Genomic DNA, 23408 nt, shown 5'->3' on the forward strand with positions numbered 1-23408 from the left:
GCCAGAGCCAACCAGTAAGGGAGACTGGGGTTCAGAAGCCTGAGGAAGCCCCTAGGGGTTGAAGGCCTCTTTCCCTCTTTCTGTGATAGGCAGATCTGCCTATATCTCGTCAAGCAACGATCTCATGCTGTTGTGACAGGCGACACTTTGTTATGGCAGCACCGTCTGCCAGTAAGCCCAGAGTTGGAGAGCCAGCAAGAGTATGTCAGCGTGAGTGTGAGAGTGTGTGTGTGTGTGTGTCCCAGCGTTCTCCTCATGCTGGTGTCCTGATGACAGTTTCTCATTTCCTCTGGCTGACACCTTTGGTTTCTATTCATTACTTCTTCTCCTCCCAGCTTTCCGTTTCTCTTCCTCTCCTTTGTTAAAATCCTGTATTTTCAATCAGCTGAGAGTCTCCTGGGGGTAGGGATGGTGGTGTCAGCACAGAGTGATTCATCTAGCTGATAATTAGAGCTCTGGAAAACCCAAAACTCATTTTTGTCAGAGTCAGAGCTTCCGGAATCCCTAGGCTTTTTGTTTTGTCAGAGAGAGGAGCTTGGTGGGCTGGGGCCTTCTTTATGCCTGTCTTTTGGTCACCCACCTCATTGAAGCCCTTTAACTGAGATGAGTATGAGCATTCGCTGGGTCTTGCAAAAAGCTGTTTCCATAACTCCAAGTCCTCACAGTGATCCCCCAAGCGTTATCCCTATTTGGACAGAAGGGGAAGATTGGGCAACTTGCACATAGTCGCCCAGTTTGTAAGTGATGCAGCAGGGATTCAAAGCCAAGCTTTTTGGAATCCATCAGACTTGATTCAAATCCTAGCCCTGCCATTATTAGCTGTGTGTGTTTGGGCACATTAATTTCGTTTTCTGAGCACTGGCTTCCTCAGCTGTAAACAGCCACCTACCTGATACTAATGTCTCAAGTGCTCCATGCAGAGCGTGGCATAATGGTGGGAGCAGTCCTGATTACTCTTGTTATTCAGCCCCATCAGCAGCTCATTGGGCATCAGGCATTCAGAGACAAAGGACACAGATAGAGGCAGCCAGACTTCACTCATACCAGCTCTCGTGTCCTGGCACTGCCTAGGTGGAGATGACAAATGCACACACACACAAGTGGCCACACACCCTAGGAAAACCCAGCGATGCACACAAGCTTAGACACGTGTGCCCACACATGGATATAGAGTGACCCAGGGGACAAATGGAAAGACAGCCAAGAGTTACACATCATAAGCAGCAAACACCCTGACTCACACCTCTGGGACAAGGGAGTGGGGCTATGGCCGCTGGTACTGCTGACACTGAGCCCTTTTAGCTGCTTCTGCATGCCAAGGGAGGGAAGCCAGGCTCTTAGAGGGCCCCAGTGAGTCACTTGCCTGATGCAATCCCTTTAAAGGGCTCATCTGCTGGTGCAAGAAGCTGATTCATGGAGGGCGTGGTTGCTGGAGGAGGAGGAGAAAGGGACCGAAACTGCAGCAGGAGGAACTAAGGTTAGATAGCTGTAGTCGCTAATAGGAACGCTTCACTGTCAACCTCCTTGGTCAAAGCTTCAGGGATCTCCAGGTTGAAGCTGGCCATCCTCTGGGTTTCTACAAAGGCGAGAGACCTAGAGGGAAATGACTTATGAGCGCTGCGACAGGAATTTCTGTCTTTTATTGAGCCTAACTGCAGCGCTTTCCTCACAGTTCCACAAACCGGGAAATGGGGATCAAGGATGAGTCACTTTTCTGATAAATACACTACAATTGGCCCATCTTCCAACCGCCGGGGACTTTAACCTCCGCAGGGCGAGTGTAGGGCCCGCGAGGTTCTGTGGGGTCGGGCGGGGCGGTGCCTCCGTCCCAGCCTCGCTGCAGACGTAGATCAGCAGTAAGTACCGCCCCATTAGAGCCTCGGCCTCCAATCGTGTAACAGGTTTCGCCCAGACCCCATCCTGAACCAATCCTCAATCGGACTCTGGCCTGTTGCCTGAAGTCTTCCGCCCATCGTCAAGATGGCCCCCCAATCCGAAAGCCGCGGAGCTGGAGGCGCAGGCGGGGGGCGGGGCCCGAGACGCAGGGGGGGCGGGGCCCGGGGGGGCGGGGCCGCGGCTAAGGCTGGGGAAGAGGGGGCGGTGCGTCACTTCCGTTGTCAGGTGGCGGCGCCGCAGCCATGGAGGGAGGCGGCGGCGGCGGCGGCGGCTCGGGTGGCTTCGCTGGAAGGCGGCGGTGAGCGACTCGCACGCCCCCAGCCCGGCCCCGGCCCCCCGGGACGGAGAGCCGAGCAGCCCCGGCTCTGGGCTACGGACTATGGGCGAACAGCTCTGACCACCCGGCGAAGGTGAGGGCAGGGGTCCAGGAGCTGGGAGCCGGGTGGGGGTTGCGAGTAGGCGGGGCGGGCCCCGGCGGCCGCGGCGGTGACAGCCTGAAGCCATCGGGTGCAGCAGAAATGGCCCCGGCGAATGCCTCCTCCTCGACTGGGGGCTCTGCCCTTCCCCGGCGGCAGGGGCGAGGGCTGCCTCGCGCCGGGTACCGGGAGGCCGCGGGAGCTTCAGTCCCCGCCGCAGCCCTGGGAAGTGGGCACTGCCAGCTTTGCCCAGAGTCACCCAGCCAGTGAATGAAGCAACCGGTGTGTGAACCCAGCCAGATTTTCCCAAAAAGAACCTTCTGCCTCTCCGTGCTTCCCTCCTAATCCCAAGAGTGAGCTGATAGTTAGAACGAGTCCCAAGGGAGGGCCAGCCAGGGCTTCCTCCAAGAGCCCTCACTCTTTGGCACGGGCGCTACCGCTACTGGGGAATTTTTATATCCCGGGCGGCGTTCAGGTACGAGTCACAGCTACCTGCTTGCCAAGGCCACGTTTGGCCGGCCTTTTCCAAGGAGAGCTTGCTGTGGTCAGTGTTTCACCTGCCGAGCCGGTCAGGCCCGCCCATTCCCACGCCACTTGGCCCCGCCTTCCAGCCAGTAAGTAGGGACATTCGGATTCCCGATGCCGAGTTTTCTGCCCACCCCAGTCCCCAGGTTTGAAGCCCTTTTGTTAGCGGAAGGAAGAGATGACAGCCTCCCTCTGTGTGGCAGGATAGACTTTGCTCTGTTTTAAGTCACTGGAGGAAACCGGTTGGCTTTGCTTTGATTTTGAGAACCAGTGGGGAAGAGGGTAGGCATACTGGGCTGGGCGCCTTTCCTTCTGAGTAGTTTTGCGTGAGATAAGGAAGAGCAGAATGTGTAATTGTAGGGCCAAAAGAATCTTGTTTGTAAACAGTGCCTGTGAGCTCGTTTAGTGCTTCCTGATGGCTCTGCTGTGCAAGTTGTTGGTTGGGTTACTCTAGACAGTCCTCATTCATTCATTCATTCATTCATTTCTCACATGACCACAACAAGAGTCCTTGCTTACAGGCAAGTGCTAGACAGTATAGTGGTTAACAGTAGGCTTTGGAGCCAGACTTCGTGAGTTCAAATTCTGGCTCAGCAACTTTCCAGCTGTGTGTCCCTGGGCACATTGCTTAGCCTCCCTGTGCCTCAGTGTCTTCATCTATAAAACAGGGATGATAACATAGACATTATGAAGAGTAAAAAGTTAACACGTAAAACATACAACCGTGTTTGCCACGTAATAAGGATTCAATAAATGTTACCTATTTTTATTTCAAGGAGCATACAGTCTAGTTAAGGGAAATTGACCCATAAACAAATGGTTGAAATGTGGTCTAAAGAAGCTAGTAGTGGCCGGGCGCCGTGGCTCATGCCTGTAATCCTAACACTTTGGGAAGCCAAGGCGGGTGGATCACCTGAGGTCAGAAGTTTGAGACCAGCCTGGCTAACATGGTGAAACTCCATCTCTACTAAAAATAGAAAAATTAGCCAGGCGTGGTGGGACAGCCCTGTAATCCCAGCTACTTGGGAGGCTGGGGCAAGAGAATTGCTTGAACCCGGGAAGCAGAGGTTACAGTGAGCCGAGATTGAGCCACTGCACTCCAGCCTGGGTGACAGAGTGAGACTCTGTCTCAAAAGAAGCAGCAGCAGCAGCAGCTAATAGCAGCAGCAGCAGAGTGCTGTGGGAGCCCAGTGGAGAAAGGGAGAAAGGTGCGAGCTCAGCCTTGGGGGTGCGGTGGGGTCCGGAGTGTGCCATGGGAAGCTTGGCAGAAGTGATGCTGGAGCTGAGTCTAAAAGGAGAGGAGGAGAGGCTTAGCTAGTTGACAATGAATACTTAGAGAGCGAGACAGACAAATAAACTCATAGTTTATTCCAGAAATCTCAGCTTGTTCGATCTAGTGGTATGGAAGTTGATACGGTACAAGTGAAGCAGTATAGGTGGATGAAAGAATGCCATATTAACAATTTGAGATATCATGCCCAGGGCAGCCAGGAGCAAGTGAAAAAGTCTGAGGCAGGGGAATGACATGATTGGTTACATATTTTAGAAAGATTTCACTGGAGTCCCAGTAGAGGAGGGAAGGAGGAGGACAGGAGGGACTGAAGGGCTGGAGAACTCTTCAGAGACAAACCTAGGCTTCTGAGAGAGGAGAGTTGGTGCTGGGGCGATGGATCTTTGCTGAGGAAGCACCATGTGCAACCAGTGCCAGATGGCAAGCTCCCTGCATTGGCCTGGGCTTCTCTGCCTGGCGCAGAAGTGCCTGGCACATGTGCCCCTCTCTTCCTGGGATTGCAGGTTGCTTGAGCATCTGGGGAGATAAGACTGCCCTCTCAAAGGCCAGTTGTAAAGGGTGCTGTGTTTGCTAACTTGTGCTTTTAATTTGACCTTTGGGGAAGGCAGTAGATTGTAGTAGTTAAGAGCTTATTTGAGGCCGGGCTTAATGGCTCACACCTGTAATCCCAGCACTTTAGGAGGCCGAGGTGGGCAGGTCACGTGAGGTCAGGAGTTTGAGACCAGTCTAACGTGGAGAAACCCTTTGTCTACTAAAAATACAGAATTAGCCGGGCGTGGTGGCACATGCTTGTAATCCCAGCTACTTGGGAGGCTGAGACAGGAGAATCGCTTGAACCCAGGAGGCGGAGGTTGCGGTGAGCCAAAATTGCGCCATTGCACTCCAGCCTGGGCAACAAGAGCAAAACTCTTATCTCAAGAAAAAAAAAAAAGAAAAAGAAAAAGCTTATTTGTCTCTGCCATCAGACAGATCTGTGTTCTACTCCTATCCATGCTGGTCACTAGGGGTTACTTACTCTCTCCATCCCAGCTTTCTCATCTGTAAAATGGGGACAATAAGAGTACCTTCCTAATAGGGCAGTTGTGAGGAGTAAGATGTTACAGGATGAGTACTTAGCAGACACTGAGTAGTAAATGTTAGGTTTTATTACAGGCTACAGGAAAGAACTTTCATGAATTAGTTGCAGCAATTCATGGCAACTAGAACTGTGTCCCACTGAGCTGTCAGAAGTGTCCTGAGGGATCACAAGATCACAGAATTTTATTTTATTCTTTCTGAAAAGAAAATCTAAGGGGAGTTTACCCATTCTGTATGGGAGCCATGCAGATGATTCAGCTTGGCTCTTTAAAAGAACTATTTTTAAATATAGAAGTAGGACTGCTGAGAAAAAAATAGTACTTTAAAGTATACATGGGTTGGCCAGGCGTGGTGGCTAATGCTTGTAATCCCTGCACTTTGGGAGGCTGAGACAGGCAGATCACTTGAGCCTAGGAGTTCAAGACCAGCCTGGGCAACGTGGCGAAACCCCTCTCTACAAAAAATACAAAAATTAGCTGGGCATGGTCATACGCACCTGTAGTGCCAGCTACTAGGGAGGCTGAGGTGGAAGAATCTCTTGAGCACAGGAGATCGAGGCTGCAGTGAGCCGAGATTGCACCACTGCATTCCAGTTCAGGTGAACAGTGAGACCGTGTCTCAAAAAAAAAAAAGTATACATGGGAGAAAATGTATTTAGAATTTCTTCTCTGTGTGTCCCTGCTAGCAACCCGAGTCTGGTACCTGATTAAGCAACATCGAGAGGCATCACACACGCTCATGAGTGTGGTAACTCAAAATATAGAGCCCTGATTCCACATACATGAGCTCCCATGTGTGGCTGAGGCTGTGCTGGGTCCTGGGGGCAGGAGGAGGATGGAGAGGCTGGCCCTACCATGGAGGAGGTTGTGGTCTAGCAGGACGGGCAGGCTCCTAACCAATTAACATGTGCACAGTTTGGCAAGTCTCTCACAGAAGTCTGCAGCATGTGGGGGACCCCAGTGGAAGAAGTGATTGAGCTCTAGGATGAGGAGGAGACTGGGGAGAACTTCAGAGAGCCCTTAGAACTTGGACTGGGACTGGGCACAGCAGCTCACGCCTATAATCCCAACACTTTGGGAGGCCGAGGCAGGAGGATCTCTTGAGCCCAGGAATTGAAGACCAGCCTGGCCAACATAGTGGGACCCTATCTCTACAAAAATTAAAAAAGAAAAAATTAGTTAAGTGTGGTGGCATGTACCTGTAGTTCCAGCTACTTGGAAGGCTGAAGTGGGAGGATCATTTGAGCCTGGGAGTTCCCGACTCCCAGTAAGCTGTAATCACACCCCTGCACTCCAGCCTGGACAACAGAGTGAGACCCTGTCTCAAAAAAAGAACTTAAATTGGATCTTGAAGAATGAATAGAGTTTTCTGGGGGTCTATTAAGCCCTCCAGGCACGGGGAGCAGCCTGGCACAAGCATGGATATGTGGTAATTCATGTGTCAATTTAGGAACCACAGGAGTTCTAGCCCAGAGTGTGAAGGGACAGACTGCAGGATGTGCCTGAGAGGTAGGCAGACACTAGGGCTCAGATGCTTGAATTTTGTATTCTGTTGGTGATGGATGCCTTGCATTAAGTGGAGGAAACATACCATTAGACCTGCATCTGCTTTGGAGGATGGAGTGGGTCGAGGGGAGGTTGGAGTCCCCATAGGAGGCTGTTGCAGTAATCCCAGCAAGGACTGAGAGGGGCTTGGATCAGGGCAGAGGCAATGGGGTTGAGAAGAAGAGCAGAGATGAGCTGTTTGGGGGGAAATCAACTGGACTCTGGGAGTGTTTGGAAGTGATGCCAGAGGGAGGAGGAATGGTGACAGTGACCTTGAGGTCCTTGGTTTTGGTGACAGAGTGAATGATAGTGCAGAGATAGGGATGGCTCAAGGAGAAGATAATGGCCAGTGAAATCTGCCAGCTTCATTCTGTAAACCCTGGGCGCACCCTCTTGGGAGAGGATCAGTTGGAACGTCTTGTAGAACCCTGTCTGAACTTGGGCCAGGCTTCCCTTTGCTTTCACCTGAGTCACCACCAGGGAGAAGGGCAGCTTTCCGTCCTTCACCTTTCCTCTGCCCAGATTTAACCAGGGAGGTGAACCTCTTTACGTTCCACATCTGTAAAATGATAAATCTTCAGCTTTCCAATGGCCCTGCGAGCAACCCTTCCCTCTGGCAGTATCCACCTCAATTCAACATACCACGGGGTCCTGAACAGCAGAGACCCTCGGGGAGAGAGGCTTTCTCTGTGTCCCCTGGAGAGCTTATCTAGAGAGAGGTCTGGAAATTGAGGTTGCTGCCTGATGCTGGCTCAGCAGATTCAGCCCCTCAGGAAGGATTGGTATCTGCCAGAGGCCACCCAGGACTTGCTCAGAACCTTCAGGGAAGGGAGAGAAAGCTGCCCAGTGTCCTTGACCCTTGAAGTTCTAAGGGAGCCAGAAGCTGTCCCTCAGCTGGATTGGACTATAGCAAGGGGTGTGCTGGTGGGCGGGCCTTCAAACAGGCCCTTTGGAATTTGGGAGTTTTTTTTTACATGATTTGTCCTTGGGTTTGTTGTGTAAAGAAAGTAAATGAGAAAATGATCTGAAACAAGAGCATTTCTTTCTCCTCCACCTGCTCAGGTGAGACTCTGGCCTTGAAGGTAGCCAAGGGCCCACAGCACCCCCAGCGTATCCTCCCAGGCTCTGTAATCAAGATCCAAGAGGGGAAAGGATGGAATTGCTTGCTGTAATTTACTTACCGTCTTAGAGATAGTTCCACTTCGGCACATGCAGGTCTGGGTCGTTTGTGGCTATGATGTGTCCCACTGTGAGTGTAATTTATTCAACAAGCTCTCTGCTAACAAACACTTGGGTTGTTTTCTGTATTCTACTCTCTAAACACTTCTGCTGAAGTGACTTTCTTCATACATATGATTTTGCCCACCTTAGGTATCATCTGCAGGATAAATTTCTAGAAGTGAATTGCTGCCTCAAAGACTATCTTTATTATTATTATTTTTAAGTAATTTCTAGGCCTCCTTTTAATAAATTGGGGCAGCCTTATTTTTCCCCCAGCAAGTGAATCTATTCTTTTGGGATGAGGTCCTACTGCCTGAGGGGAACGCAGGTGTTCCCTCTCCCTAAAGAGGCTACAACCCAGGCCGGCCACGGTGGCTCACACCTGTAATCCCAGCACTTTGGGAAGCCAAGGCGGGCAGATCACAAGGTCAGGAGATTGAGACCATCCTGGCTAACACGGTGAAACCCTGTCTCTACTAAAAATACAAAAAATTAGCCGAGTGTGGTGGCAGGCATCCATAGTCCCAGCTACTCCGGAGGCTGAGGCAGGAGAATGGCATGAACCCGGGAGGTGAAGCTTGCAGTGAGCCAAGATCGCGCCACTGCACTCCAGCCTGGGCGACAGAGCAAGACTCCGTCTCAAAAAAAAAAAAAAAAAAGAGGCCACAACCCACCAATCGTGTTCATTCTGTCCTGGCCATGACAGTCAGTCTTGGGTGTGAGTTCAGGCTCCCCAAAACTTAGCAGTCTACAGGCCTGATGGTTTCAAAGGAACTCTAGTTGTTGGAAAGCAGCAAAGGTAGAAGAACTGAGAAGGGGTCTTGGCATGCAGAATAAAGCTGTCCCCTCTAAATATGTTTACACACTGCCACCTACTTGGCAAAAGACATAGAGGATCTTCAGCCTTTAGGAAGTCTGGATGCAAGGGTCCAGAAGGCAGAGAGAGTGGACTGGTCATTGTAGTGGGAATTGGCAAGAACAGGACTGATGTGCTTGTCATTTCTCTCTGGGGCAGAGCTGATGTGAGGTGTGTTGAGGGGACAACAGTGCCTCTAGGGAGAAGCTCAGTTCAGCGCCTTGGGGACCTTGGACCTGGTGTAGCCCAGCATTCCATGGGGCTTTTGGAATCCCGTTGCTGGCATCTGCCAACTCTGGGGAGCAAGAGTCCTGCTACTTTTTGCAATAAGTATGGCGCTCTCAGCATTACTGAGTTTGGGGTAAGTTTCATAGTGTGTGTTCTTTTCTGACTCCTGGAGTGGGCCCTTCTGAGAAAACAGGAAGGAAACCAGCAGAAAAACAAGGAGGCCCAGCCAGGTGCAGTGGCTCACGCCTGTAATCTCAACACTTTGGGAGGCTGAGGCAGGCAGATCACGAGGTCAGGAGATCAAGACCATCCTGGCCAACATGGTGAAACCCCATCTCTACTAAAATACAAAAAATTAGCTGGGCGTGGTGGTGTGTGGCTGTGGACCCAGCCACTCAGGAGGCTGAGGCAGGAGAATTGCTTGAACCCAGGAGGCGGAGGTTGCAGTGAGCCAAGATCACGCCACTGCACTCCAGCCTGCTGACAGAGCAAGATTCCGTCTCAAAAAAAAAAAAGAAAAAAAGGAGCCCCACCACCTCGCAGGTCCTTTGCAATACTGCAATACATTATTGAATCGAAGGAGGTAAGGGTTGTCTCTTATTTTACAGAGAACACCCAGGCTCAGAGAGGGGGTAAACAGCCTGTCCGCTATTACACAGCCAGTAAGGGCAGAGCTGGGATTTCCAGCTCAATTTGTGTGACTCTAGAGCCCATGTCCCCTTCCTCCATCCTGGCCGGGCTCTGGCCCCGGGGAGTCCAGCCTACATAGAATCTTGGACTCATAGAGCCAGCCCCAAAGTTGAACCAGTCCGTTTTTTGCCTGAAGAATGGAAACTGCCACTGCCTTGAGACAAGTCCCTCCCCGACCTGCCCTATGGGTAGTGGGCAAGGAGACTTACAACCATGTCACCCAGCAGTTAAGGGCCTAGGCTCAAATCAGATGTGGCTTCAGATATTGAAGTGAGTGACCTTGAACAAGACACTTCCTGTCTCCAACCCCAGCTTCCTCCTCTGTAAAATGGGCATAACAATTCTTGCACTTAAGGTAGTCATGAGACACAAGGCTTTATGGCCTGTAGCACGTTCAGCCTAGTGCATGATAGGCAGACAGGACCCAGGGGCCAGCTCTAGCAAGGCCCAGGTGAGTTCTTGGCAGTGAGCCTGTGAGTGTCCCAAAAGAGGCGTCCTGAGCCAGCTTTCAGCCCTTATGGATGCCAGGTCGCAAGCAGAAAGTTCCTTACAGGTATGTTTGCAGACTATCTGGAGAGCTGCAGGGGTGTTCGTTTTGTCCTTCTGCCTCTCACTCTTTTGCTGCACCATTGCATTGGCACACAAGCTCACACATCCAGGGCACTTATGCTTACACCTCTTCCCAGGCCATACTCTCTCAAGTCCGCCTTCTCTGAGGCCCAGCCTTGCCTGATTCCACTACTACTATTTTTTTTTTTTTTTTTTGAGACGGAGTCTCACTGTGTTGCCTAGGCTGGAGTGCAATGGCATAGTCTTGGCTCACTGCAACCTCCGCCTCCCAGGTTCAAACCATTCTCCTGCCTCAGCCTCCTGAGTAGCTGGGACTACAGGCGCGCGCCACCACACCCGGCTAATTTTTCTATTTTTAGTAAAGACGGGGCTTCAGGATGTTGGCCAGGCTGGTCTTGAACTCCTGACCTCATGATCTGCCACCTCGGCCTCCCAAAGTGCTGGGATTACAGGCGTGAGCCACCACACCTGGCTCCACTACTACTATTAATAATTCTAATGGGTTCAGAAAATCTTTAGATTTTAAAAAATTATTGTTGTTTTAGTAGTTTATGGTACAATAGTTAAACAATACGGGAGAATATATAATAAAGCTCTCCCTCCCCTCTTTGGGCCCTTAGTTCTATTGACTGGAGGTGTCCACTTAAATTTCTTCTAGGCTGAGCGCGGTGGCTCATGCCTGTAATCCCAGCATTTGGGAGGCCGAGGCTAGTGGATCATGAGGTCAGGAGTTCAAGACGAGCCTGGCCAAGATAGTGAAACCCTGTCTTTACTAAAAATACAAAAATTAGCTGGGTGTGGTGGCGAGCATCTATAATCCCAGCTACTCGAGAGTCTGAGGCAGAGAATTGAACCAGGGAGATGACGGTTTGCAGTGAGATTGTACCATTGCACTCCATCTAAAAAAAAAAATTTCTTCTAGAAGTTTCCTATGCATATTCAAAGGTGTGTATAATCTTTTTTAACCTAAGTAGGATTATGTTATACATATATTCCTGCAGTGTGCTTATTTTGGTAACATAGACATCTTTACGGGCAGGCGTGGAGCTAGTTGGAAAGGCTGTATAGTATTCCATTGTCTAGATGAACATAATTAACCAGTCCTCTCTGGATGGCCATTTAGATAGTTTCCTGCCTTGGGGGCATGTGTGTGTGTGTTGATTTTTATGGTTTTGGTTTTTGCTACTACACGTGTCTCTATAGGGACCCTTGTTGAGCACATTATCTTTGTGAACTTGTGTGAGTATATCTGCAGGATCCATCCCCAGAACTGGCATTGCTGGGCCCAAGACAGGTACATTTTCTTTTTCTTTGTTGGCTGTGGTTTCACACCTGTTTTCTGCATACCTTCTGGGCTTGTGCAGAGCCTGGGAGGCCTGAGGTGGACCAGACCCTTCTTGAGACCTACATATAAGCAGACACATAATGAACACGCCCTCAATGCATGGACATAGTCTTGCAGTGGTGGCTCCTGGCCCTCGTGATGTGCCGCGTCCAGCTCTTGGTGATTCAGAGCAGGTGAGGCAAACAGAGGGGCACTCTGAAGGGACCGCCTGCTGTTGGCCTTTCTAATCATAGCAGGCAGCCTGTTGTCCCTCTGAGCAGCCATAGCCCTCAGCATTCAGTCAGACTTCAGAAAGTGAACTTTATTGTTCGCTGTCAAAGTTGTGAATTTTTTTTTTTTTAAGACGGAGTATTGTTCTTGTTGCCCAGGCTGGAGTGCAATGGCACGATCTCGGCGCACTGCAACCTCCGCCTCCCAGGTTCAAATGATTCTCCTGCCTCAGCCTCCCTACTCGCTGGAATTATAGGCACCCGCCACCACGCCCAGCTAATTTTTGTTATTTTCAGTAGAGACAGGGTTTTGTCATGTTGGCCGGACTGGTCTCAAACTCCTGACCTCAGGTGATCCACCTGCCTTAGCCTCCCAAAGTGCTGGAATTACAGGCGTGAGCCACCGCGCTTGGCCTAAAGTTGTGAAATTTAATTTAATTTTTAACAGAGGCAGTTAAGGAAAGGCAATTTGCTGGCCCCAGTCCAGATTGCCTTTCTCACAGGATAATTGTGGTGATTTTTGCTGTTGAAAACAGTATGAAGAGAATCGCAGGCACCTAGGCCTGGCCTGGCTGGGCTTTCCTGTCTGTCACTCTGGAAATCTGGGATAGAAGGAAGGAAATGTAACATTTCTTTTTTCTTTTTTTTTTTGAGACAGAGTCTCACTCTTGTCACCCAGGCTGGAGTGCAGTGGCACGATCTTGGCTCACTGCAGCCTCTACCTCATGGGTTCAAGTGATTCTCAAGTGATTGTCCTGCCTCAGCCTCCTGAGTAGCTGGGATTACAGGCATCTACCACCACACCCAGCTGATTTTTGTATTTTTAGTAGAAATGGGGTTTCACTGTGTTGGCCAGGCTGGTCTCAAACTCCTGACCTCAGGTGATCAACCTGCCTCGGCCTCCCAAAGTGTTGGGATCACAGACGTGAGCCATCGCACCCGGCCAGGAAACGTAACCTTTCTAAGTTAAGCATCTCGTGCCTCCTATGTGCTGGGCTGTGGCAATCCTGAAGGGAACCGTTTTTGGGAGTAGCGCTGTCCCCGTCCTCTAGATGAGAAGACTGCAGAGCAGAGAAGCATGTGTCCAGGTCACACAGTGAACAGAATGGTGGCTTTTAGACTCAACCACTGGTTGTTTGCTGCTTTCTCCTTGCCTGATTTGGGCTATTGTGGGTGGTAAGAACTTGAACTCCACATGGGACCCCATGGCAGGCCTTATTCCAGGGCTGAGTCACTGCACAAAGCAATAACTGATAGTTGGAGCTGAGGGGCCTCTTAGTCGTATGCCCATGCCAGGATCTCCCTTGTTGCAATCTCCTCTTCTAGTCCAAGTGAGCCAGAGCAGGCCAGTATGACAGGGAAGACCTGCCAGTGACTCAGTCTGCCTTCACTGCGCATGGCAGAAGGCACCCTGCGGAGCCAAGGGGCCACCGCAAACATCCCCTAAGCCAGTGTGCTTGGCTGCTTTCCCAGGCTACTTCTCGGGATGGAGATGCCAGGCCAATACGGCCCAGAGAAAGAGCTTGTAAGTCTGTCCCTTCCTCCTCCGACACCCACACACAGTGACGGATTATTTGTTGTCACATCAGCTGCTTCCGGAGGCCCTTGGGAGGGGAGAGCCAGTGGCAGGTCTGGCAGTGCTGCCCCGGATTCTGCTCTGGTGGCTCTCATCATGACTGCTGGTGAAGCCCTTTGCTCCCAGGAGCAGCCGGCCTGGTTCAGGGCCATGGGGACGGGTCTCTAACTCCATTTATCTTTCCCCCAGGAGAGCCTGCAGAGAAAGCTTCTCTGTGTGCACAGTCCTGAGACTTTTCTTCCAGAATTTCTCTGGGATGCATCCCCTTGGCCAGGGGCCTTTAGCTTCTAGACTTCCTTTGCAGCCTCCAAAGGAGGTCACAGAAAAGCCCAGTGGGGACTTCCTTGGGGCAATGGGATGAGGAGGGATCTCACTGATTACGCAGTCTCCTTATATGGGGCTAACTCATGAACCTTGCCTCCTGGAGGAGACTAGAGCTAGGTCACCAAGCTGCAGACCCTGGACTTTCAGGCCCTGCCTGGCCGCCAGGCCTGCTGTGCTCTGCACATTGGACTCCTGCTGAGGAAAGGCAGCGGTGGCAGAGGATGTGCTGGGGGAGCAGGCTGGGCGCAGGGCCCTCTTGCTGACCGCCCCTCCCACTTCCCACTGGGCTGAGTCACTTCCTCTCTGGCTGCCGCAGGTACTCTCCCACAGGCTGGGAGCAGAGCAGGCCTCAGCGGGTGGGGTCACCCCATACAAAGAGAGCTCTGGTTAGAAGCAGCCAGTTCACTTATAACCCCCAAGGCAATAAAGTGCAGCATTTGGAGATGTGATATTGTGCATTAGATGATGGTATTATGTATTCTTGACAAATTGGAGCTATACATGTCCTGCGTTTTAAAAATGAACAAAATCATCGCTCTCTTTTGGAACAGTGAAGATGACAGCACATGCATGAATCTTTGTCATCAGGGAGTCCTGGCTGAAATCGAGGGATTACTAATCCTCCTCTCTATCCGCCTCCCCAGCCTGTCAGCATCTGTCCTGAGCACAAAGCAAATGGCTTCCAGTGGGTTCCTAAGGAGATTGTTCACAGCCACCAAGCTCCCAGGGAGAGGGTGCGTGCCTCCTTCGGGGCTGGCTGTCATTCAGACTCAGCGGAAAAGCCCTCACCAGAGCCTCGACCTGGGCCACAGTCTTTAGGCTTTGCTTTTTCAATAACGGAAGGGGAGAATCCACATCAGAAAGTGGTGCCAGTTAAAGAGAGAATCTGGGAAACACTGGGAATGGTTTCTGGCAAGCGGTGCCCATCAAATGATAATGAAAAAAAGACATACCTGCAGAGACTTGCCACAGGGAAGCGTCCTCAGCACGGAGCAGGGAGCACCTACCCTTCACCCAGCAAAGACCTGGTGATACCGCCAGCAACAGCATCATTCAGCTGTCCTGTGAAGGGGGGCGTACTACCATCTATGTTTTACAGATGAGGAAACTGAGGCCCCAAAAGGGTAGGCGACTAGTGTAGAGTCACAAGAGAAGTGAGTGTCAGAAGTTGAAATTTGAGCCCAGACCTCCATGACCCCCAAATCCATCTTGTTATCCCAATTGGCATTTGCGTCACTGGTCCATGGCTTGAAACCCTTGGTTCTCTGAGCTATGAATTCCTCTGGGTTTCCTGGACTGCCTTTGTGGATGGAGAGCAGGTCTGTAGGTGTCCCTGGTAGAAGCATCTAAACGTGAGTATTAAGTGCACCAGGGGTGGTGCCCAGAGTGCTTGTGTCAGGGAAGGGTGGGGGATGCTGCCTCTTGGCTCATGGAGGGATATCTCAGTAACCCAGCCTCTGACTCAGCCCTTTTCTCCAGAGAGGCCCCACTCAGCAGCCCCTGAAATGCTTCCTTCCGAGGGAAGCATGGCTTATCTCCCTCCCTGCTCACTGCAGCTTTCTGGCTTGATGGCACCTTGGTTGCAGGAGAATGATTGTTTAGAAGTAAGTCTAGAGAGTACTGTCCTCTCTATGTTTGGCATGCCTGGAACTATGCAGACATTGGGTGGAGAAGGAACAATTGAGGAATCAGTGTAGTCAGGGAAAAAGAATATGGGATACAGCATTGAAAAAGCTGTTTTTATATCCCAACTCTTCCAACAGCTAGCCAGGTGACTTCAGGCAGGTCTCAGAGTTCTGAGTGTCAACTTCTTTTTTCTTTTCTTTTCTTTTTTTTTTTTTTTTTTTTTTTTTTTTTGAGACGGAGTCTCGCTCTGCCGCCCAGGCTGGAGTGCAGTGGCCGGATCTCAGCTCACTGCAAGCTCCGCCTCCCGGGTTCACGCCATTCTCCTGCCTCAGCCTCCCGAGTAGCTGGGACTACAGGTGCCGCCACCTCGCCCGGCTAGTTTTTTGTATTTTTTTTAAAGTAGAGACGGGGTTTCACCTGTCAGCCAGGATGGTCTCGATCTCCTGACCTCGTGATCCGCCCGTCTTGGCCTCCCAAAGTGCTGGGATTACAGGCTTGAGCCACCGCGCCCGGCCTTCTTTTTTTTTTTTTTTTTTTTGAGACAAGGTCTCACTCTGTCCCCCAGGCTAGAGTGGTACTGTCATGGCTCGCTGCAGCCTTGAACTCCTGAGCTCAACAATCCTCCAAACTAAGCGACCTAAAACTCCCAAGTAGCCGGGACTACGAGCTGTGTCCGGCCTTGAACTCCTGGGCTCAAGTGATTCTCCCACCTCAGCCTCCCAGAATGCTGGGGTAACAGGCATGAGCCACCACGCCCGAGCTCAATTTCTTTTTCTAGAAAATGTTGTGTTTTGTGTGTGTGTTGTGGGGACATGATCAGTTATCATTATGTACCAGCCCTCCACATCCATGGGTTCTGCATCTGTGGGTTCAACCAACTGTAGATCGAAAATGTTCAGGAACAAAAATGGATGGTTGTGTCTGGACTAAACATGTACAGACATTTTCTTTCTTTCTTTCTTTCTATTTTTTGAGGTGGAGTCTTGCTCTGTCACCCAGGCTGGAGTGCAGTGGCACAATCTCGAGTCACTGCAACCTTGGCCTCCAGGTTCCAGCAATTCTCCTGCCTCAGCCTCCCAAATAGCTGGGATTACAGGCAAACAGTGCCACGCCCGGCTAATTTTTTTTGTATTTTTAGTAGAGATGGGGTTTCACCATGTTGGCCAGGCTGGTCTCAAACTCCTGACCTCAGGTGATTTGCCCGCCTTGGCCTCCTAAAGTGCTGGGATTACAGGTTTGTTTTTTTTTTTTGAGACGGAGTCTCGCTCTGTCGCCCAGGCTGGAGTGCAGTGGCCGGATCTCAGCTCACTGCAAGCTCCGCCTCCCGGATTTACACCATTCTCCTGCCTCAGCCTCCCAAGTAGCTGGGACTACAGGCGCCCGCCACCTCGCCCAGCTAGTTTTTTGTTTTTTTTAGTAGAGATGGGGTTTCACCGTGTTAGCCAGGATGGTCTCGATCTCCTGACCTCGTGATCCACCCATCTCGGCCTCCCAAAGTGCTGGGATTACAGGGATTACAGGTTTGAGCCACCGCACCCAGTCCTTTTTTTTTGGTGACAGGGTCTTGCTCTGTCACCTAGGCCAGAGTACAATGGCATGATCACATGATCTGTGATTACACAGGCATGACCCATGGCACCCAGCCAGACTGTTTTTTTCTTGTCATTATTTCTTTTTTTTTGTTTTTTTAGATGGAATCTCGCTCTGTTGCCCAGGCTGGAGTGCAGTGGTGCGATCTCAACTCACTGCAAGCTCCGCCTCCCAGGTTCATGCCATTCTCCTGCCTCAGCCTCCCGTGTAGCTGGGACTATAGGCGCCCGCCACCATGCCTGGCTAATTTTTTGTATTTTTAGTAGAAATGGGATTTCACCGTGTTAGCCAGGATGGTCTCAATCTCCTGACCTCATGATCCACCTGCCTTGGTCTCCCAAAGTGCTGGGATTACAGGCGTAAGCCACCACACCTGGCCCTTCTTGTCATTATTTCTTAATACAGTATAATAACTACACAGCATTTCCATTGCATTAAGTATTATAAATCTAGAGATTATTTAAAGTATATGGGCCTGGGCGTGGTGGCTCTCGCCTGTAATCCCAGCATTTTGGGAGGCCGAGGTGGACAGATCACTTGAGGTCCAGGAGTTTGAGACCAGCCTGGTCAATATGGTGAAACCCCATCTCTACTAAAAATACAAAAATTAACTGGGCATGGTGGCATGCACCTGTAATCCCTGCTACTCAGGAGCCTGGGGCATGAGAATCACTTGAACCGAGGAAGCGGAGGTTGCAGTGAGCCAACATCGTGCCACTGCACTCCAGCCTGGGTGACAGAGCGAGACTCCATCAAAAAAAAAAAAAAAAGTGGCCGGGCGCGGTGGCTCAAGCCTGTAATCCCAGCACTTTGGGAGGCCGAGACGGGCGGATCACGAGGTCAGGAGTTCGAGACCATCCTGGCTAACACGGTGAAACCCCGTCTCTACTAAAAAATACAAAAAACTAGCCGGGCGAGGTGGCGGGCGCTTGTAGTCCCAGCTACTCGGGAGGCTGAGGCAGGAGAATGGCGTAAAAACCCGGGAGGCAGAGCTTGCAGTGAGCTGAGATCCGGCCACTGCACTCCAGCCTGGGCGACACAGCGAGACTCCATCTCAAAAAAAAAAAAAAAAAAAAGTGTAGCATGGGAGTATATGCACAGGTTATATGCAAATACAACGTTATATTAGGGACTTAAGCATCCTTGGATTTTGGTATCTGTCAGAGGTCCTGGAACCAATCCCCCATGGATACTGAGGGATGATTATATTCGCAAGTGCTTTGGAAACTATAAAACCATGTGTAAAAATTAGTTATGTTGGTTAATCTGAGAGTGTGAGCTGCCCTTGCAGGTTCTAAGTCTGAAATTCACCACCCAGAGAGGCGCACAGTAATCTACAAGAGACCTGGCAGCCACCTAGTGTGGACAGGTGGTCTGTAGAGCATGGGTGGTGACCTCAGTTGGATCACACATTCAGATTTCACATCACTCACCTCGAGTGTCATCATTTCACCCCAGGTGTAGTCAGATAAATGCATAGTTAGGCCAGAAGTTCTCTTCAGAGAAGCGAAAGTGGTTGAAATTTTTCTGACCAACAGAAGGACCTTCACACCACAAACCTGGAGGGGCATGGAGGACCTGTCACCAGTGTGAAGGGACAGGCCAGGCTGTCACTCACACACTCCCCACATCTTGTCACAGGAAAGCAGATCGTTTGGCTGGATTTGGGGGATTCTCCCACACAGGGCCTGGTCCATCCCTTCATCAGTGAGGGCTTCTGCACAGCCGCAGGCATGTTGTGAATAGGTTTGATTCTTCAGTAGGGGTTGCTCTCCAGCAGCAAATGCTGTCTAAGCGTAACCCCTGGTGACCAGCCAGCTTAGACCCCATTCTGCCTCATGCGTTTCTGACGTGGCACTTTTCCCGGACAGACTATCGAGTGCAGCCCCAGTTACCTACAGCTGCGGCACCCTGTCTCCAGCTGTGAGTTGGCAGATACTGGCTAGTATGACCATCTGTACTTTCTTCAGCGTCCCATTCCAGCCACTGACCTCTCCTTGGACATAGTTTTCCTGTGAATCACACTTTGTACCTCTTTATTCAACTGCTTCTGTCTCCTGCCCCAACAGGGACCATGGTGCCTTATAGATGCCCAGCAAACAGCCCCACACTGTGTTCTCTTCCAGCTTTGCCCGGGCAGTGGGCTGGGTGCAGGGAGGCAGCGGTGGATGGGAGTTGCTCCCTCGGGGGAGCCCACAGCCTGAGATGGGGGAGTCAGACAGATATACCAATGTGCAGCGTAGTGGGAGGGGATGGAGGTGTGCTCAGGTGCTCTGGGGGTTGGAGGAGAAGCAGCCAGCTTTGGCAGGAGGCCTTCTGTGAAGACTTTGTGCAGCAGGTGACATTTCAGTGAGGACCGAGGGACAAGGATGTGCCAATCAGGGAGAGCGGGGCGGGGCAGGGGTGTTCATGGCATACTCGGGATTGTGTCATTTGGTGTGGCTGGATTTAGGGTGCATGTAAGGGCAGTGAGGCTGGAGAGGTAGTCTAGGTCTGGTTAGGCTCACTGAGGAATTGGGGTTCTTCCTGAAGAGCATGGAGCCTTTGGAGGACCTCCACAGTGGGCAGAGAGACAGCAGCCTCCTGCGATCTGATTGCCCAGCCCCACTCACACAGGTGGCTGAGGTGGGCTCTTCCCATGGAGTTCATCCTTCCTGATCAGCCTGCAGAGAGCAGGGCCCCACCATCCTGTACTTGGTGCGGAGAAACCCTGTAAAGATGCACTGCAGAAAGACACCACCAGGTGGCAGGCCCGGAGATTGCATGGAGGCCCTCCCCCCACCCACCATTTCCTTCATATAGCACAGTATTGAAGAGAGGGGGCCGTACAAGACTGAATTCCTGTTCATGCCAGGCTGGCTCTGCCCAACATATATGAGACTGCACGTTCTGCCACTGTTGGCTGTGTACCCACAAGCCACAGGTCCCTCTGAACCTGTGAATCAGGTCTTGGGAGCTATTTGAGCAGGTTGGACTTTCTCCTCTGCATCCGGGGACCTGAGAGTAAGTTACAGACTTCATGACCGTTCACCCCGAAACACCTGAGTATGTATCACCTAAGAACAAGGACATTCTGGCCGGGCGCGGTGGCTCACGCCTGTAATCCCAGCACTTTGGGAGGCCGAGATCACAAGGTCAGGAGATCGAGACCATCCTGGCTAACACGGTGAAACCCCATCTCTACTAAAAAATACAAAAAACTAGCCGGGCGTGGTGGCGGGTGCCTGTAGTCCCAGCTACTCGGGAGGCTGAGGCAGGAGAATGGCGTGAACCCGAGAGGAGGAGTTTGCAGTGAGCTGAGATCCAGCCACTGCACTCCAGCCTGGGTGACAGAGCAAGACTCCGTCTCAAAAAAAAAAAAAAAAAAAAAAACAACAAGGACATTCTCCCGTAGAACCACAATGCAATTTGCAAGTTCCGGAAATTTAGCTGATACAATACTATTATCTAGTAAACAGTGTATATTCAGATTTTACCAGTTGCCCAGTCATGTCCTTTATACCTTTTTTCTCCAGGATCACCCATTGTATTTCTTTGTTGTATGTCTTTAGTCTCCTTTAATCTAGAATCATTCTTCAGCTTTTCTTTTTTTTTTTTTTTTTTTTTTTTTTTTTTTAGTAGAGACGGGGTTTCACCGTGTTAGCCAGGATGGTCTCGATCTCCTGACCTCGTGATCCACCCGTCTCGGCCTCCCAAAGTGCTGGGATTACAGGCTTGAGCCACCGCGCCTGGCCCCTTCAGCTTTTCTTTAACTATCTGACGTGGATGTTTTTGAAACATACAGGCCTATTGTGAATGTCCTTCAGTTTGGGTTTGTTTCATGATTAGATTCAAATTATACATTTTTGGAAAAAAAAAAAAAAAACAGCATGAGTAGATTGGGGGCGGTGGCTCACGTCTGTAATCCGAGCACTTTGGGAGGCCAAGGTGGGAGGATCACTTTAGTCCAGGAGTTTAAGACCAGCCTATGCAACATAGCAAGACCTCCTCTCTACAAAAAATTTAAAAAATTAGCCAGGTATGGTGACGTGTGCCTGTAGTCTCAGCTACCCAGGAGGCTGAGGTGAGAGAATCACTTGGGCCTGGGAGGTGGAAGCTGCACTCCGGTCTGGGTGACAGAGCAAGACCCTGTCTTCGAAAAAAAAAAAAATAGCATGAGTAGGACATGTTGATTAAGGGCATCATGTCAGGAGGCATGTGATGCCAGTTTGTTCTGTTATTGGTGATAGTGACTTTGACCACTTGATTAAGATTGCAGCTTGCCTTTTAAAAAACGTAGGTATTGGCCGGGCGCGGTGGCTCACGCCTGTAATCCCAGCACTTTGGGAGGCCGAGACGGGCGGATCACAAGGTCAGGAGATCGAGACCATCCTGGCTAACACGGCGAAACCCCGTCTCTACTAAAAACACAAAAAATTAGCCGGGCGAGGTGGCGGCGCCTGTGGTCCCAGCTACTCAGGAGGCTGAGGCAGGAGAATGGCGGGAACCCGGGAGGCGGAGCTTGCAGTGAGCTGAGATCGCGCCACTGCACTCCAGCCTGGGCGACAGAGCGAGACTCCGTCTCAAAAAAAAATAAAAAAAAGTAGGTATATTTACACACAGTGATTTCACGTCTTTTAACTGTACTGTTCAATTGTTTTGACCAATGCACACACTCAGAAGCTATGTCCTTCGGCAGTAAAAGTTTTACAGCGCAATATATGTGCTCTGCCCTTCTCCTGCAATCCAGCTCCAGGAGATCTTAAGCTGGAGGCACCAGGTCTGAATTCCAGACTCCTCTCCACCACCCACACTTCACCTCCAACTGGAGCATGACCACAGACCCCTTCAGGGAGGCTGGCGGCCTCTTCATCCTGGACAGTCCCTTACTGTGTGCCAAGTAGGTAATTGCCAACATGTGTGCACTCCTATGTGGCCGCCTGTGGGGATGCTTCTCTGTGTGTCGGGGGGGACCCTCCATGCCTTGGCCAGGCTTCAGCTGCTTTGTAGTCGGGTAGACATGAGGACAGACTGAGCTGGGGAGATCAGTGGTGACGTTTCATCCACTCAGTGCCATCTTTGTTTGTATCCCACATCCCTTTGGAGATTGGTGTGTCCACCAGGTTGAACCATGGGGTAGAGCTACCCCTGCCAGCTCTCCTGGACCTGGTCACACTATACCACTGGACTCTGGGCATCTTCAGCCTTGGAACCTTTATGTAGTTCTGATGGCCTGACTTTCACTGCCTTGCTGGGAGACCTGGGCTCACATAGCCCAGTAGCTTTAGGGTGAGATGACTTTAGCCCCAAATTGACAGAGTAAGATCAGGTACCCCCTACTCAGGCCATGCGGTGGGAGCTGTCCCACAGGTGAGGCATTCTCACCCTGAGGCCCATGCTTGCTCCCCAGGCTTGGCAAAGCAATGGAACCCCTTGCTTTCAGAATCGGGCACAGCTACAGCCTGCGGACGGTGGGGTGCCAGCTGGGCTCTCTTGCTCTATCCTGGCCTCCTCCCCTCACGCTCATTGTTGCCTCACTGAGCTTCTTGTTGAGTTCAGGTTCTAAGGGGACTGGTGCTGACTTGTGAGGATAGAATGTAGAAGAGTTGGCCAGGCATGGTGGCTCATGTCTGTAATCCCAGCACTTTGGGAGGCCAAAGCAGGCAGATTACCTAAGGTCAGGAGTTCGAGACCAGCCTGGCCAACATGGTGAAACCCTGTCTCTACTAAAAATAAAAAATAAATTAGCTGGGTGTGGTGGTAGGTGCCTGTAATCCCAGGTACTTGGGAGGCTGAAGCAGAAGAATCACTTGAGCCCGGGAGGCAGAGGTTGCAGTGAGCAGAGATGGCACCATTGCACTCCAGCCTGGGCGACAGAGCAAGACTCTGTCTCAAAAAAGAAAAAAAAGAAGAATGTAGAAGAGTTAACAGATCCAAAGCTCCAGAGACTGCTAAGCAAGGACGGTTGAGTTCCTGGGACACTGAGTAGTGGGCCCTGCACCCCAGCCTGTGAACCAGGTGTCTGGGGGGACCTGGGCTCCCAGTCTTCCTGAGACCAGAGTAGCCAGGGCATCATCATCACAGATCTCACCGTGAAGCCAGGGTCCCTCTGAGCAGGCCCCCTAGAAGAGTGTTTGTGGACTACTTGCAGGCGTGTCTCTGGAGGGACGCACAGCTGTATGATTGGAGGATGGGGCAGGGAAAGGAGGGTCTGTCCCTGGGAGCTGTGTCTTTGCTCACCCTACTAGTAAGCCTGCAGCAGCTTCCGGTTTTCTGGGCCTGCCTCTTCATGACGCTTCCTTTGCTTCAGTCAACTGTGGGTAGCATGAAGGGGTGGCAGGAAGGGAGGCAGCCTTGCTCCCTCTTCCCCCGCGAGCGTCTTTTTCGTCTCCCTGCCCGTCTGCTGCCATCCTTCTGTCAGCCTGTGTCTTGGAGCAGTTCCCGT

The 23408-nt window shown here is 51.2% G+C and overlaps 1 protein-coding gene across 2 annotated transcripts in view; it reads left to right on the forward strand.

Annotated features, from left to right (window-relative positions):
• The first annotated feature begins 2106 nt into the window (after positions 1-2106).
• LOC105494721 (serine/threonine kinase 40) overlaps positions 2107-23408 on the forward strand; it is a 48794-nt gene continuing 27492 nt past the window's right edge. The window contains exons 1-2 of one of the 2 annotated variants that reach the window (XM_011763448.2): positions 2132-2306; positions 21714-21863. The gene's annotated coding sequence lies outside the window, so the exon portion shown is untranslated. Of the gene's footprint in view, positions 2307-21713; positions 21864-23408 lie in introns of both variants that reach the window. The other variant, XM_011763447.2, reaches the window with a different exon arrangement.

This window comes from Macaca nemestrina, chromosome 1 (genome assembly GCF_043159975.1).
Source record: "Macaca nemestrina isolate mMacNem1 chromosome 1, mMacNem.hap1, whole genome shotgun sequence".
Taxonomy (NCBI): domain Eukaryota; kingdom Metazoa; phylum Chordata; class Mammalia; order Primates; family Cercopithecidae; genus Macaca; species Macaca nemestrina.